Raw genomic sequence first — 12,877 nt, 5'->3', positions numbered from 1 at the left:
ACATGAGATTGTCATACATTTTTATGTGCCCTATACAATTAATTAATTTCCCCATGGGCAAAAAAGGAGCAGGAAGAAGAAAATCTTATAATTACTTGCCCCCTATTCATCATCAACAAAAATGACACTTGATGGTCGGCGCACAACCAGAATTTGCACAAAATAATTTATATATTACAATAATTAACAATGAAACCTACCAAGACCAACAAAGAAACAAACAATGAGCAAATGAACAATAATTAGGAAACAAATGTGTGGATTGAAGCACAGTTACTAACGTAAACGTTAGACACTGGCAGTATATCACATTGTCCTCCTGATTAGCGTAAAATCTAGTCACTAGGTGCCTGTAGTTACTAACGTAAACGTTAGTTACTGGGAGTATATCACATTGTCCTCCTGATTAGCGTAAAATCTAGTCACTAGCGTAAAAGTTCACCAACTGTGGGACAGTGAGTAGAAGGGGGTGTGTCTTCTTACTTATATTTGCTCTGCTTCTCTTTTTTTGTTCAGTTGTCATTAGATTTAGCTAGAGTAAAGACCAAACTAATTTAGGCTGGGTTGCACCAACCTGGTTTATTTTTTGGTCAAGATCACCATAATATACCAAGATAACAATCCACTACATAGCCACTGAATGGACTATACCCATTATTATTATTATTATTATTATTATTATTATTATTATTATTATTATTATTATAGTGAGTGTAGCTGCCTGTGGACCCAGTATCCCAAAAGCAGCCAAGACTCCCACCTCACTGAAACGCCTCTCAAGATGGGCAATCAGGCCAACCAGATACGGATCCATCACCTGCTCAAACAAAAAGATGTCAGTAAACTATTCATCTAAATAAAACTGCACAGTGACTACATTAAAGTAACATCAATTAAATCAGCCAAGCTACATAGTCATACTTGTGATCGAAATCTTTGCCAGAACTGCATTGTGTTCCCAGGCCCTGTGTCATCTGGCTGTCCTCTCCTTCCTCTCTCCTGTTCGGCAGTGATAATGAATGCACCCAGCCCCAAAGGGTCTTCAAGTCAACTTTGGTTCAGCTTATTTAAGTGTGAGCCAACAGGTTGATGATCCCCAGCATCCTTTATGCCTTTTATTAAGGCCAGTGTGACAGAGACTTGGGAAATGTACCAAATTTGAAATGAACCAAATTGACACCAAAAATGTTTGCAGAAAATGCATGAAGTTAAAATATTGCAGCTGATTTGGGTTATTAGTTACCCGCTCTTTGATTGTCAGGAACATCACATCCTCCTTTTGAAATAGCTTAGAGAGGCGTGCCAGGTGAGGGAGCACATCTGCTTGCAGGTGGAGGGCGGCAATGAAGCGATAGGTAGCTAGGAATGAGTACAATCCACCACATACAGTATAAAAACAGAATATACAACATAAAAAAACAACAGAAACAGTGAGCAGATACCCTAACCACATAGATAACCTAAGCACATTTGCATGTATGATTCAAAGTCTCTGTAACATACAGTTTAAAGTCAGAATGCGCTTTACAGGAAGAATATACTGTATAAAAAAGGGCACCTTCAGGCATGATAATCGCTCACCTTTCGGCGAAATTCGCCGTTTTGAATCCAAAATAGGTGACTTACAATTACAATCATATACTGTATATAAAAACAAATTTGCAATCTTGTAATTCTGCATGTGACCACCACTAGAGTAAATCTAAAAGAAATCAGATATGAGCACATGGAAGCTAATTTTTCCACCCAAAAAACTTTCCGCCGGGACCGCCTAGCAGGTTCCGGGTCTCGTATCCTTCTCACCTTTTTCACCCCGACCCATTTTCATGCCTGTTCATAGCTGGGTCGAAGAGCTCCCTGTGGCTTTGAATAATATGTGATCAGTTTTTCGTCATCCATGTTGGCTGTAACATTACCGGTAAATTAACGTACAGTAGAGTAAATATTAATTTTGGGTTGCCAGATGTCTGGTTTTCAGTGGACAGTGTCTATACAACGTAACGTTACTTGCTCAAAGATTTACGATAGCTTTTTTGGCTGCACAGTACAAAATACAAATAACAACAATGATAATGATAATACTTTTTTAGTAATATTTTATTGTAAATGTATGCCATCATGTTAAATAACTTAATAGCCCTCCTAAAGCACGTATTTCATCAAAAACATTGGTCCATTATAACATTGGTAAATATATGACACTGGTCTAAAGCTACCATATAGACAATGAATGGGGCAATGCAAGTGAACGAGATCTATAAAGTAAGTAAGTAAGTAAGTACATTTTATTTATAAAGCACCTTTCGAAACAAAGTTACAAAGTGCTGTACAGTGGACATCACATAAAAACAATCAGGTAAAAACAAGTTAACACAAGGCACATAAGGGCATAAGAGCAATAACACAACAAGAGATGAAACAAAACAATGACGTAAAGAAGTGGGTCAGGTGAAAATGTCATGGAATAAAGTGCAAACAAAAAAGCTACCATAAAGCTACCATAGACAATGAATGGGGCCAATGCAAGTGAACAGTAGCGTTAACAACCCAACTCTCAATTACAATCTCTACATAGACTACTGATGTGAGAAATAAACAGCAACATCGTTTAATAATATACAAATTGTTCATATATAAAATTGTTCCCATGTTATCTCAGACCTCGTGGCGCAACGGTAGCGCGTCTGACTCCAGATCAGACACATGGTGGACCCCGAACATGCGCCGACTAGGTGTGGCTTCTGATTCTTGTTTTTCTCTTTCAATGTCTTCATCAGTTTGATGGGAGAGGTGGTGCTCCTTTAAGTCTTTTAAATGCTGGAAACTGGCGCCACACAAACCACACTGGTAGAGTCTGACGGAAGTGCCACCAGCGCCATTGAGGTTCTTCGTGTCAACAGTGTCATCGTTGTGTCTAAAAGAGGATAAAACGCTGCCATTGCGGTTCTTCACATTGACAGATGTGTCATCGTTGTGTCCAGAAGAGGTCACAGAATTGCCATTCCGGTTCTTCAGATCAATAGATTTGTCGATGTTCTGACAGGGTGTGTGTGACTTAAGGTCTTGCTGAGGCTGGCGTTTGGTGTCTATTGAAGAGTCAACGGTGTGTAGGTCCGATGTTTTCTTGGAATGGTTGATTAAGTGGCTCTGCAAGTCGGAGAGCCAGAAGAAACACAAGTTGCACTTCTTACAAGGATACGTTCTCTCTTTGTTCTCTTGATCGTGTTCCGACCTTCTCTCTTGCCTGAGCCAACTGTGTTGCTCTGTCCGATGAGCATTCAAGCTCTCCCGTTTCAGGAAGCGTTTTCCACACTGACCACAGCAGTAAAATCTCTGATCGCTGTGCTCTTGAAGATGTTTCTTTAGCTCCTCTCTGTTACGTCTGTGTTTACGACAGTTTGGGCTTTACGACATGTGCCGTATTACGTTTTGTGTTAGACTCGTGTTTGATTAAATGGAGTACACGTTCCAACTTGAAGCTCTGAGTTCAGTCTCCATTATTGAACACAACATTGGCGATGAGCGATGGCTGATTGTTCTCTACCAACACCCCCTCCTTTCCTAGCAGTCCCGGCAGAACCACCGATTCCGTGGGGCCGCTGGATTTCCTCTTTCGAAACATATATCCTAGCCGCCGGTTTGGAGGATGTATCAGACAAGAGGAAATGCGCGCTGCTGCGGCACTGCCTGGGAACGGAGGGTCAGCGCGTGTTTGGAACTCTTGGCACTGCGGCGAGATACACAGACGCTGTGGAACTATTGAAGGAACACTTCGCCCCTCCACAAAGCGCTCTTCTCCGCCGCGTCATATTCGGACGAAGACACCAACGAACAGGTGAGACAGTGACACAGTATGTGGCTGATCTGCGGGGCTTGGCGAGCTTATGCAAGTTCGGGGCATTGCAGAACGAGATGATAAGAGACCAACTCATCTTGCACACGAACTGTGACAAGATTAGGGAAAGACTGTTACTGGAAAATGATGAACTTACATTATCAGCAGCTCTGAACATGGCGGTCCAGGTTGAAACAGCTTTAGAATGTGCAGTTAGTTTTTCAGCCTCTCCCAGCTCACCGGCAGAGGGCGCGCACAGCCTACAGGTGCCCCTCCTCCACGTGAGTGCAACCAGCGGCGGGGAGAGCATTTTACTGGCCTCTCGGTCACGCGACCAGCCACACCAGCCGTGTGGGAATTGCGGCTCTTCTGCACACAATTCAAGAGCTCAGACATGCCCAGCCCGTGGTAAAACCTGCTCCAACTGCGGGAGACTAAACCACTTTCACAAGGTCTGCAGGTCTGCCCCAGCTAGAGCTTCCCAGTCACCTACCACAGTCATCCATAATGTCAGCTCAGGAAGAGCGCCATTCAAAACATGCTCGTTGGTGGTTGGTGATGTCACTCTGCCGCTCCTCCTAGACACTGGAGCCACAGTGTCCCTTGTGAACTTGACGACTTATACACAGTTCTTCTCCCATGTGCCCCTGGGGTTGCCCTCCACCACCCTGCGTGGCTATGCCAACTCTAAGATTGACATTGTGGGCTCTTTTCAGCTGCCTGTGAAGTACGGGGAGAGGACACTGCCGGCTTTCAGGTTCAACGTTGCACGCCACGGGACCAACTTGTTAGGCCTCGACCTGTTCAACGCCCTCGGTTTCACCCTGCTAGACACAGCTGGCTCAGAGATTCACACCGTTTCCACCCCCTGGCAGCAACAGTGGCCTGCGCTGTTCAGCGGTGTAGGCTGCCTCGACACTTTTGCCCACCAGCCTCTGTTAGATCCTACAGTGATGCCTGTTATACAGCCCCTCCGCCGCTCCCCCCTGGCTCTCCGCGATGACATCTCCTCTCAACTACAGAGCATGCTCGATAGCGACATCATTGAGCAGGTGAACGCATCGCCTTGGATCTCCAACCTGGTGGTGGCGAAGAAGAAGTCTGGGGGGCTGCGCATCTGCGTGGATCTGAGAGCGGTAAACAAGGCCATCATCCCTGACAAATACCCCCTGCCAACGATAGAGGAGCTCACCGCCCAGTTCTACGGGTCCAGCGTGTTCTCTAAACTGGACCTCCGTCAGGGTTACCTCCAAGTGCCACTACACCCCGAGAGCCGCAACCTCACAGCGTTCATCACTCACAGAGGGGTTTTCCGCTACAAACGCATGGCTTTCGGTTTAAGCCCCGCCCCCAGCTGCTTCCAAAAGATCATGGCCTCCATTTTCGCTGGGATCCCAGGTGTGGCCATCTATCTTGATGACATCGTGGTTCACGGGGCCACCGTCGAGAGCCACGACGAGCGTCTCCACAGTGTGTTCAGTGCATTGGCCAAGCATCACCTGACACTCAATGGTGAGAAGTGTGTATTCGCCGCCCCAGCCATCGACTTTGTGGGGTTCCGCCTCTCAGCTGATGGCACGTACCCGCTGCACTCGAACACCGAGGCCATCCATCATGTCCCGGAGCCCACCACAGCCGCTCAGGTGGCCTCCTTTCTAGGCATGACGGCGTACTACCTCCGTTTCCTGCCACAGTACTCGGCCACAACCACACCGCTGCGGAAGCTGTTGAAGCATGACGAGCCCTGGCTCTGGACGTCTGCCTGCTCAGACGCCGTACGCCTCCTGAAGGCCCAACTCACCTCGCCACCGGTCCTGGCGCATTTCGACCTGGCCAGCCCCACTCTTGTCACGTGCGACGCCTCTGCCACAGCCATTGGTGCGGTGATGTCCCAGCTGCAAGGGGGGGTGGAGAGACCGATCGCCTTCGCCTCCCGTGCTCTCAGCCCCACGGAACAGAAGTACTCGGTGGGGGAGCGAGAGGCCCTAGCATGCCTCTGGGCATGTGAGCGCTGGCACATGTACCTCTATGGACGGCTATTCACACTGAGGACAGACCACCAGGCCCTCATCACCCTCCTGGCCACGTCTGGCACCGGTCACAAGCCACTCCGCCTCCACCGCTGGGCCGACCGCCTGCAACAGTACAACTATCGGCTACAGTTCACGCCAGGACGAGACAACGTGGTAGCCGACTTGCTATCACGCGCAATCCCCAGCCCACCCACAGCCCCAACCTTGACCCCCGGACTGGACCAGGCTGAGCATGACCTCGTCCAGCTCCTCCACACACCCCTTCAGGAGACGGTGTCGCTGAAGGAGCTCCGGGATGCCTCAGCCGATGACCCCACCCTCTCTACACTCTCAACCTACATCACGCAGGGGTGGCCGGTAAGAGTACCTGACGAGCTACTCACTTACTCCAGGATCAGGGAGGAGTTGTCGGTTTGGAATGACACCTGTGTCGCTCGCGGGTTCTGCACTGTGGTCCCAGGTGTCCTTCGGGCGCGTATCCTTGCTATGGCGCACGAGGGTCACCTGGGCATAGTCAGGCTCAAACAGCGCTGTCGTGAGGTTGTGTGGTGGCCAGGCATCGACAGGGAACTCGAAACCCTGGTCAAGGATTGCACTGCCTGTCTCCTTAGTGGTAAGACCAGGGCTCCAGCTCCACCCCCGCCCATGCAGCCGTTGGACTGGCCATCTCAACCCTGGGAGCACCTGCAACTGGATATCTGCGGCGAGCTGCATGGGGTACCACATCACCAGCGTTTTCTCGTTGTGACCTACGACCTCCACTCTAAGTGGCCAGAGGTGACACCTGTGGGCTCGGTCACAGCAAAGGTGCTGATCGACATTCTCGACACTCTGTTTGCGCGTTGGGGCCTGCCCAAGAGGATCACGACTGACAACGGTCCTCAAATGGTTTCCCATGAACTGTCCTCCTATCTAGTGGGTAAAGGGATCCACCACATCCGCACAGCGTTCTACCACCCTGCTGCGAACGGGGGGGTGGAACGGCTGAACCAAACCCTGAAGAATGGCATCAGGGCCCACCTGGCACAAGGGTGCACGCTCACCACCAGCCTCCTCCAGACGCTGTTGCATTATCGGGCCACGCGACACGCCACTACAGGAGTCTCCCCAGCCTCCCTCATGCTGGGGCGGGAGCTCCAGCTGCCTCTCGATAGGCTCCGCCCTATACTAGCTCAGCCCCCGGTCCATCCAGTTCAAGCCACAGTCACCAAACACCAGCGCTTGATGAAGGATCGTTTCGACAGGGCCAGACGTGCTAGGCCACCTGTCATCGCTGTGTCGGACTGGGTCAGGATCCGACGACCTCATCGGGACAACAAACTCCAGTCGTTTTGGTCTGACCCTGTCCAGGTCAGCAAACAGCTTGGCCCGGCCTCGTTTAGGCTCGCCGACGGCACTCGCTGGCATGCTACCCGCCTGCGTAAGGTGCAGCCTCCCCCTGGCCCAGCGCTGAGTGTGGCCTCTTCCACAGTCTTGCCAGCCGCACGGTTGGATGAAGCAGCAACCCCGGCCTACCAGGCTCAGCCCCAAGGCGTGGAGCCGCCACCAGTGGCTGTGGCTGCACCAGAGCCACGTCTGGTTCGAGCACGCAACAGGCCCGAGCACTTGCGTGATTACATGACTGAGTATCACACCTAGGTTGTGTGAGGGGGGGGGAAATGTTACGTCTGTGTTTACGACAGTTTGGGCTTTACGACATGTGCCGTATTACGTTTTGTGTTAGACTCGTGTTTGATTAAATGGAGTACACGTTCCAACTTGAAGCTCTGAGTTCAGTCTCCATTATTGAACACAACACTCTCTGCTTTCAAAGACGTTGCAACACAAGGTGCACTTAAAACCTCTCTCTGCATTCCCATACTGCTGGTGCTGTCGTAAACCCTGCTGGCCATTAAAGGACATGCCACATGTTTCACATCGGCATGGTGAAGACTTCACCGGAAGAGAGGTGTTAACGCGTGGTGGGTTGGTTGGTGCTGCCAACGTAGAAAAGCGTGCACGTCGATATGGAGATACTGGCCTCACTTTGGGAGGTGGGGATGGCGGTCTCCTCACTGGCGGAGTCAGGGATGGTGGTCTAAAGGAAGGTGGTTTGGCGGAAGGTGGTTTGACCGAATACCTGTCGACCAATGTGAGTGTTCCATTTTCATGGAGCACATACTCACGGGGGACTTCGAACCCATTTGAAGAACCATCTAAGGAAAACGAACCCAACTCTCGATTACAATCTCTACATAGACGACTGATGTGAGAAATAAACAGCAACATTGTTTAATAATATACAAATTGTTCATATATAAAATTGTTCCCATGTTATCTCAGACCTCGTGGCGCAACGGTAGCGCGTCTGACTCCAGATCAGACGCATGGTGGACCCCGAACATGCGCCGACTAGGTGTGGCTTCTGATTCTTGTTTTTCTCTTTCAATGTCTTCATCAGTTTGATGGGAGAGGTGGTGCTCCTTTAAGTCTTTTAAATGCTGGAAACTGGCGCCACACAAACCACACTGGTAGAGTCTGACGGAAGTGCCACCAGCGCCATTGAGGTCCTTCGTGTCAACAGTGTCATCGTTGTGTCTAAAAGAGGATAAAACGCTGCCATTGCGGTTCTTCACATTGACAGATGTGTCATCGTTGTGTCCAGAAGAGGTCACAGAATTGCCATTCCGGTTCTTCAGATCAATAGATTTGTCGATGTTCTGACGGGGTGTGTGTGACTTAAGGTCTTGCTGAGGCTGGCGTTTGGTGTCTATTGAAGAGTCAACGGTGTGTAGGTCCGATGTTTTCTTGGAATGGTTGATTAAGTGGCTCTGCAAGTCGGAGAGCCAGAAGAAACATAAGTTGCACTTCTTACAAGGATACGTTCTCTCTTTGTTCTCTTGATCGTGTTCCGACCTTCTCTCTTGCCTGAGCCAACTGTGTTGCTCTGTCCGATGAGCATTCAAGCTCTCCCGTTTCAGGAAGCGTTTTCCACACTGACCACAGCAGTAAAATCTCTGATCGCTGTGCTCTTGAAGATGTTTCTTTAGCTCCTCTCTGCTTTCAAAGACGTTGCAACACAAGGTGCACTTAAAACCTCTCTCTGCATTCCCATACTGCTGGTGCTGTCGTAAACCCTGCTGGCCATTAAAGGACATGCCACATGTTTCACATCGGCATGGTGAAGACTTCACCGGAAGAGAGGTGTTAACGCGTGGTGGGTTGGTTGGTGCTGCCAACGTAGAAAAGCGTGCACGTCGATATGGAGATACTGGCCTCACTTTGGGAGGTGGGGATGGCGGTCTCCTCACTGGCGGAGTCGGGGATGGTGGTCTAAAGGAAGGTGGTTTGGCGGAAGGTGGTTTGACCGAATACCTGTCGACCAATGTGAGTGTTCCATTTTCATGGAGCACATACTCACGGGGGACTTCGAACCCATTTGAAGAACCATCTAAGGAAAACGAACCCAACTCTCGATTACAATCTCTACATAGACTACTGATGTGAGAAATAAACAGCAACATCGTTTAATAATATACAAATTGTTCATATATAAAATTGTTCCCATGTTATCTCAGACCTCGTGGCGCAACGGTAGCGCGTCTGACTCCAGATCAGACGCATGGTGGACCCCGAACATGCGCCGACTAGGTGTGGCTTCTGATTCTTTTTTTTCTCTTTCAATGTCTTCATCAGTTTGATGGGAGAGGTGGTGCTCCTTTAAGTCTTTTAAATGCTGGAAACTGGCGCCACACAAACCACACTGGTAGAGTCTGACGGAAGTGCCACCAGTGCCATTGAGGTTCTTCGTGTCAATAGTGTCATCGTTGTGTCTAAAAGAGGATAAAACGCTGCCATTGCGGTTCTTCACATTGACAGATGTGTCATCGTTGTGTCCAGAAGAGGTCACAGAATTGCCATTCCGGTTCTTCAGATCAATAGATTTGTCGATGTTCTGACGGGGTGTGTGTGACTTAAGGTCTTGCTGAGGCTGGCGTTTGGTGTCTATTGAAGAGTCAACGGTGTGTAGGTCCGATGTTTTCTTGGAATGGTTGATTAAGTGGCTCTGCAAGTCGGAGAGCCAGAAGAAACACAAGTTGCACTTCTTACAAGGATACGTTTTCTCTTTGTTCTCTTGATCGTGTTCCGACCTTCTCTCTCGCCTGAGCCAACTGTGTTGCTCTGTCCGATGAGCATTCAAGCTCTCCCGTTTCAGGAAGCGTTTTCCACACTGACCACAGCAGTAAAATCTCTGATCGCTGTGCTCTTGAAGATGTTTCTTTAGCTGCTCTCTGCTTTCAAAGGCGTTGCAACACAAGGTGCACTTAAAACCTCTCTCTGCATTCCCATACTGCTGGTGCTGTCGTAAACCCTGCTGGCCATTAAAGGACATGCCAAATGTTTCACATCGGCATGGTGAAGACTTCACCGGAAGAGAGGTGTTAACGCGTGGTGGGTTGGTTGGTGCTGCCAACGTAGAAAAGTGTGCACGTCGATATGGAGATACTGGCCTCACTTTGGGAGGTGGGGATGGCGGTCTCCTCACTGGCGGAGTCGGGGATGGTGGTCTAAAGGAAGGTGGTTTGGCGGAAGGTGGTTTGACCGAATACCTGTCGACCAATGTGAGTGTTCCATTTTCATGGAGCACATACTCACGGGGGACTTCGAACCCATTTGAAGAACCATCTAAGGAAAACGAACCCAACTCTCGATTACAATCTCTACATAGACTACTGATGTGAGAAATAAACAGCAACATCGTTTAATAATATACAAATTGTTCATATATAAAATTGTTCCCATGTTATCTCAGACCTCGTGGCGCAACGGTAGCGCGTCTGACTCCAGATCAGACGCATGGTGGACCCCGAACATGCGCCGACTAGGTGTGGCTTCTGATTCTTTTTTTTCTCTTTCAATGTCTTCATCAGTTTGATGGGAGAGGTGGTGCTCCTTTAAGTCTTTTAAATGCTGGAAACTGGCGCCACACAAACCACACTGGTAGAGTCTGACGGAAGTGCCACCAGTGCCATTGAGGTTCTTCGTGTCAATAGTGTCATCGTTGTGTCTAAAAGAGGATAAAACGCTGCCATTGCGGTTCTTCACATTGACAGATGTGTCATCGTTGTGTCCAGAAGAGGTCACAGAATTGCCATTCCGGTTCTTCAGATCAATAGATTTGTCGATGTTCTGACGGGGTGTGTGTGACTTAAGGTCTTGCTGAGGCTGGCGTTTGGTGTCTATTGAAGAGTCAACGGTGTGTAGGTCCGATGTTTTCTTGGAATGGTTGATTAAGTGGCTCTGCAAGTCGGAGAGCCAGAAGAAACACAAGTTGCACTTCTTACAAGGATACGTTTTCTCTTTGTTCTCTTGATCGTGTTCCGACCTTCTCTCTCGCCTGAGCCAACTGTGTTGCTCTGTCCGATGAGCATTCAAGCTCTCCCGTTTCAGGAAGCGTTTTCCACACTGACCACAGCAGTAAAATCTCTGATCGCTGTGCTCTTGAAGATGTTTCTTTAGCTGCTCTCTGCTTTCAAAGGCGTTGCAACACAAGGTGCACTTAAAACCTCTCTCTGCATTCCCATACTGCTGGTGCTGTCGTAAACCCTGCTGGCCATTAAAGGACATGCCAAATGTTTCACATCGGCATGGTGAAGACTTCACCGGAAGAGAGGTGTTAACGCGTGGTGGGTTGGTTGGTGCTGCCAACGTAGAAAAGTGTGCACGTCAATATGGAGATACTGGCCTCACTTTGGGAGGTGGGGATGGCGGTCTCCTCACTGGCGGAGTCGGGGATGGTGGTCTAAAGGAAGGTGGTTTGGCGGAAGGTGGTTTGACCGAATACCTGTCGACCAATGTGAGTGTTCCATTTTCATGGAGCACATACTCACGGGGGACTTCGAACCCATTTGAAGAACCATCTAAGGAAAACGAACCCAACTCTCGATTACAATCTCTACATAGACTACTGATGTGAGAAATAAACAGCAACATCGTTTAATAATATACAAATTGTTCATATATAAAATTGTTCCCATGTTATCTCAGACCTCGTGGCGCAACGGTAGCGCGTCTGACTCCAGATCAGACGCATGGTGGACCCCGAACATGCGCCGACTAGGTGTGGCTTCTGATTCTTGTTTTTCTCTTTCAATGTCTTCATCAGTTTGATGGGAGAGGTGGTGCTCCTTTAAGTCTTTTAAATGCTGGAAACTGGCGCCACACAAACCACACTGGTAGAGTCTGACGGAAGTGCCACCAGCGCCATTGAGGTTCTTCGTGTCAACAGTGTCATCGTTGTGTCTAAAAGAGGATAAAACGCTGCCATTGCGGTTCTTCACATTGACAGATGTGTCATCGTTGTGTCCAGAAGAGGTCACAGAATTGCCATTCCGGTTCTTCAGATCAATAGATTTGTCGATGTTCTGACGGGGTGTGTGTGACTTAAGGTCTTGCTGAGGCTGGCGTTTGGTGTCTATTGAAGAGTCAACGGTGTGTAGGTCCGATTTTGTCTTGGAATGGTTGATTAAGTGGCTCTGCAAGTCGGAGAGCCAGAAGAAACATAAGTTGCACTTCTTACAAGGATACGTTCTCTCTTTGTTCTCTTGATCGTGTTCCGACCTTCTCTCTTGCCTGAGCCAACTGTGTTGCTCTGTCCGATGAGCATTCAAGCTCTCCCGTTTCAGGAAGCGTTTTCCACACTGACCACAGCAGTAAAATCTCTGATCGCTGTGCTCTTGAAGATGTTTCTTTAGCTCCTCTCTGCTTTCAAAGACGTTGCAACACAAGGTGCACTTAAAACCTCTCTCTGCATTCCCATACTGCTGGTGCTGTCGTAAACCCTGCTGGCCATTAAAGGACATGCCACATGTTTCACATCGGCATGGTGAAGACTTCACCGGAAGAGAGGTGTTAACGCGTGGTGGGTTGGTTGGTGCTGCCAACGTAGAAAAGCGTGCACGTCGTTATGGAGATACTGGCCTCACTTTGGGAGATGGGGATGGCGGTCTCCTCACTGGCGGAGTCGGGG

The sequence above is a fragment of the Nansenia antarctica genome (assembly GCF_963989245.1).
Source record: "Nansenia antarctica genome assembly, chromosome: 16".
Taxonomy (NCBI): domain Eukaryota; kingdom Metazoa; phylum Chordata; class Actinopteri; order Argentiniformes; family Microstomatidae; genus Nansenia; species Nansenia antarctica.
This window is presented reverse-complemented; position numbering follows the sequence as displayed.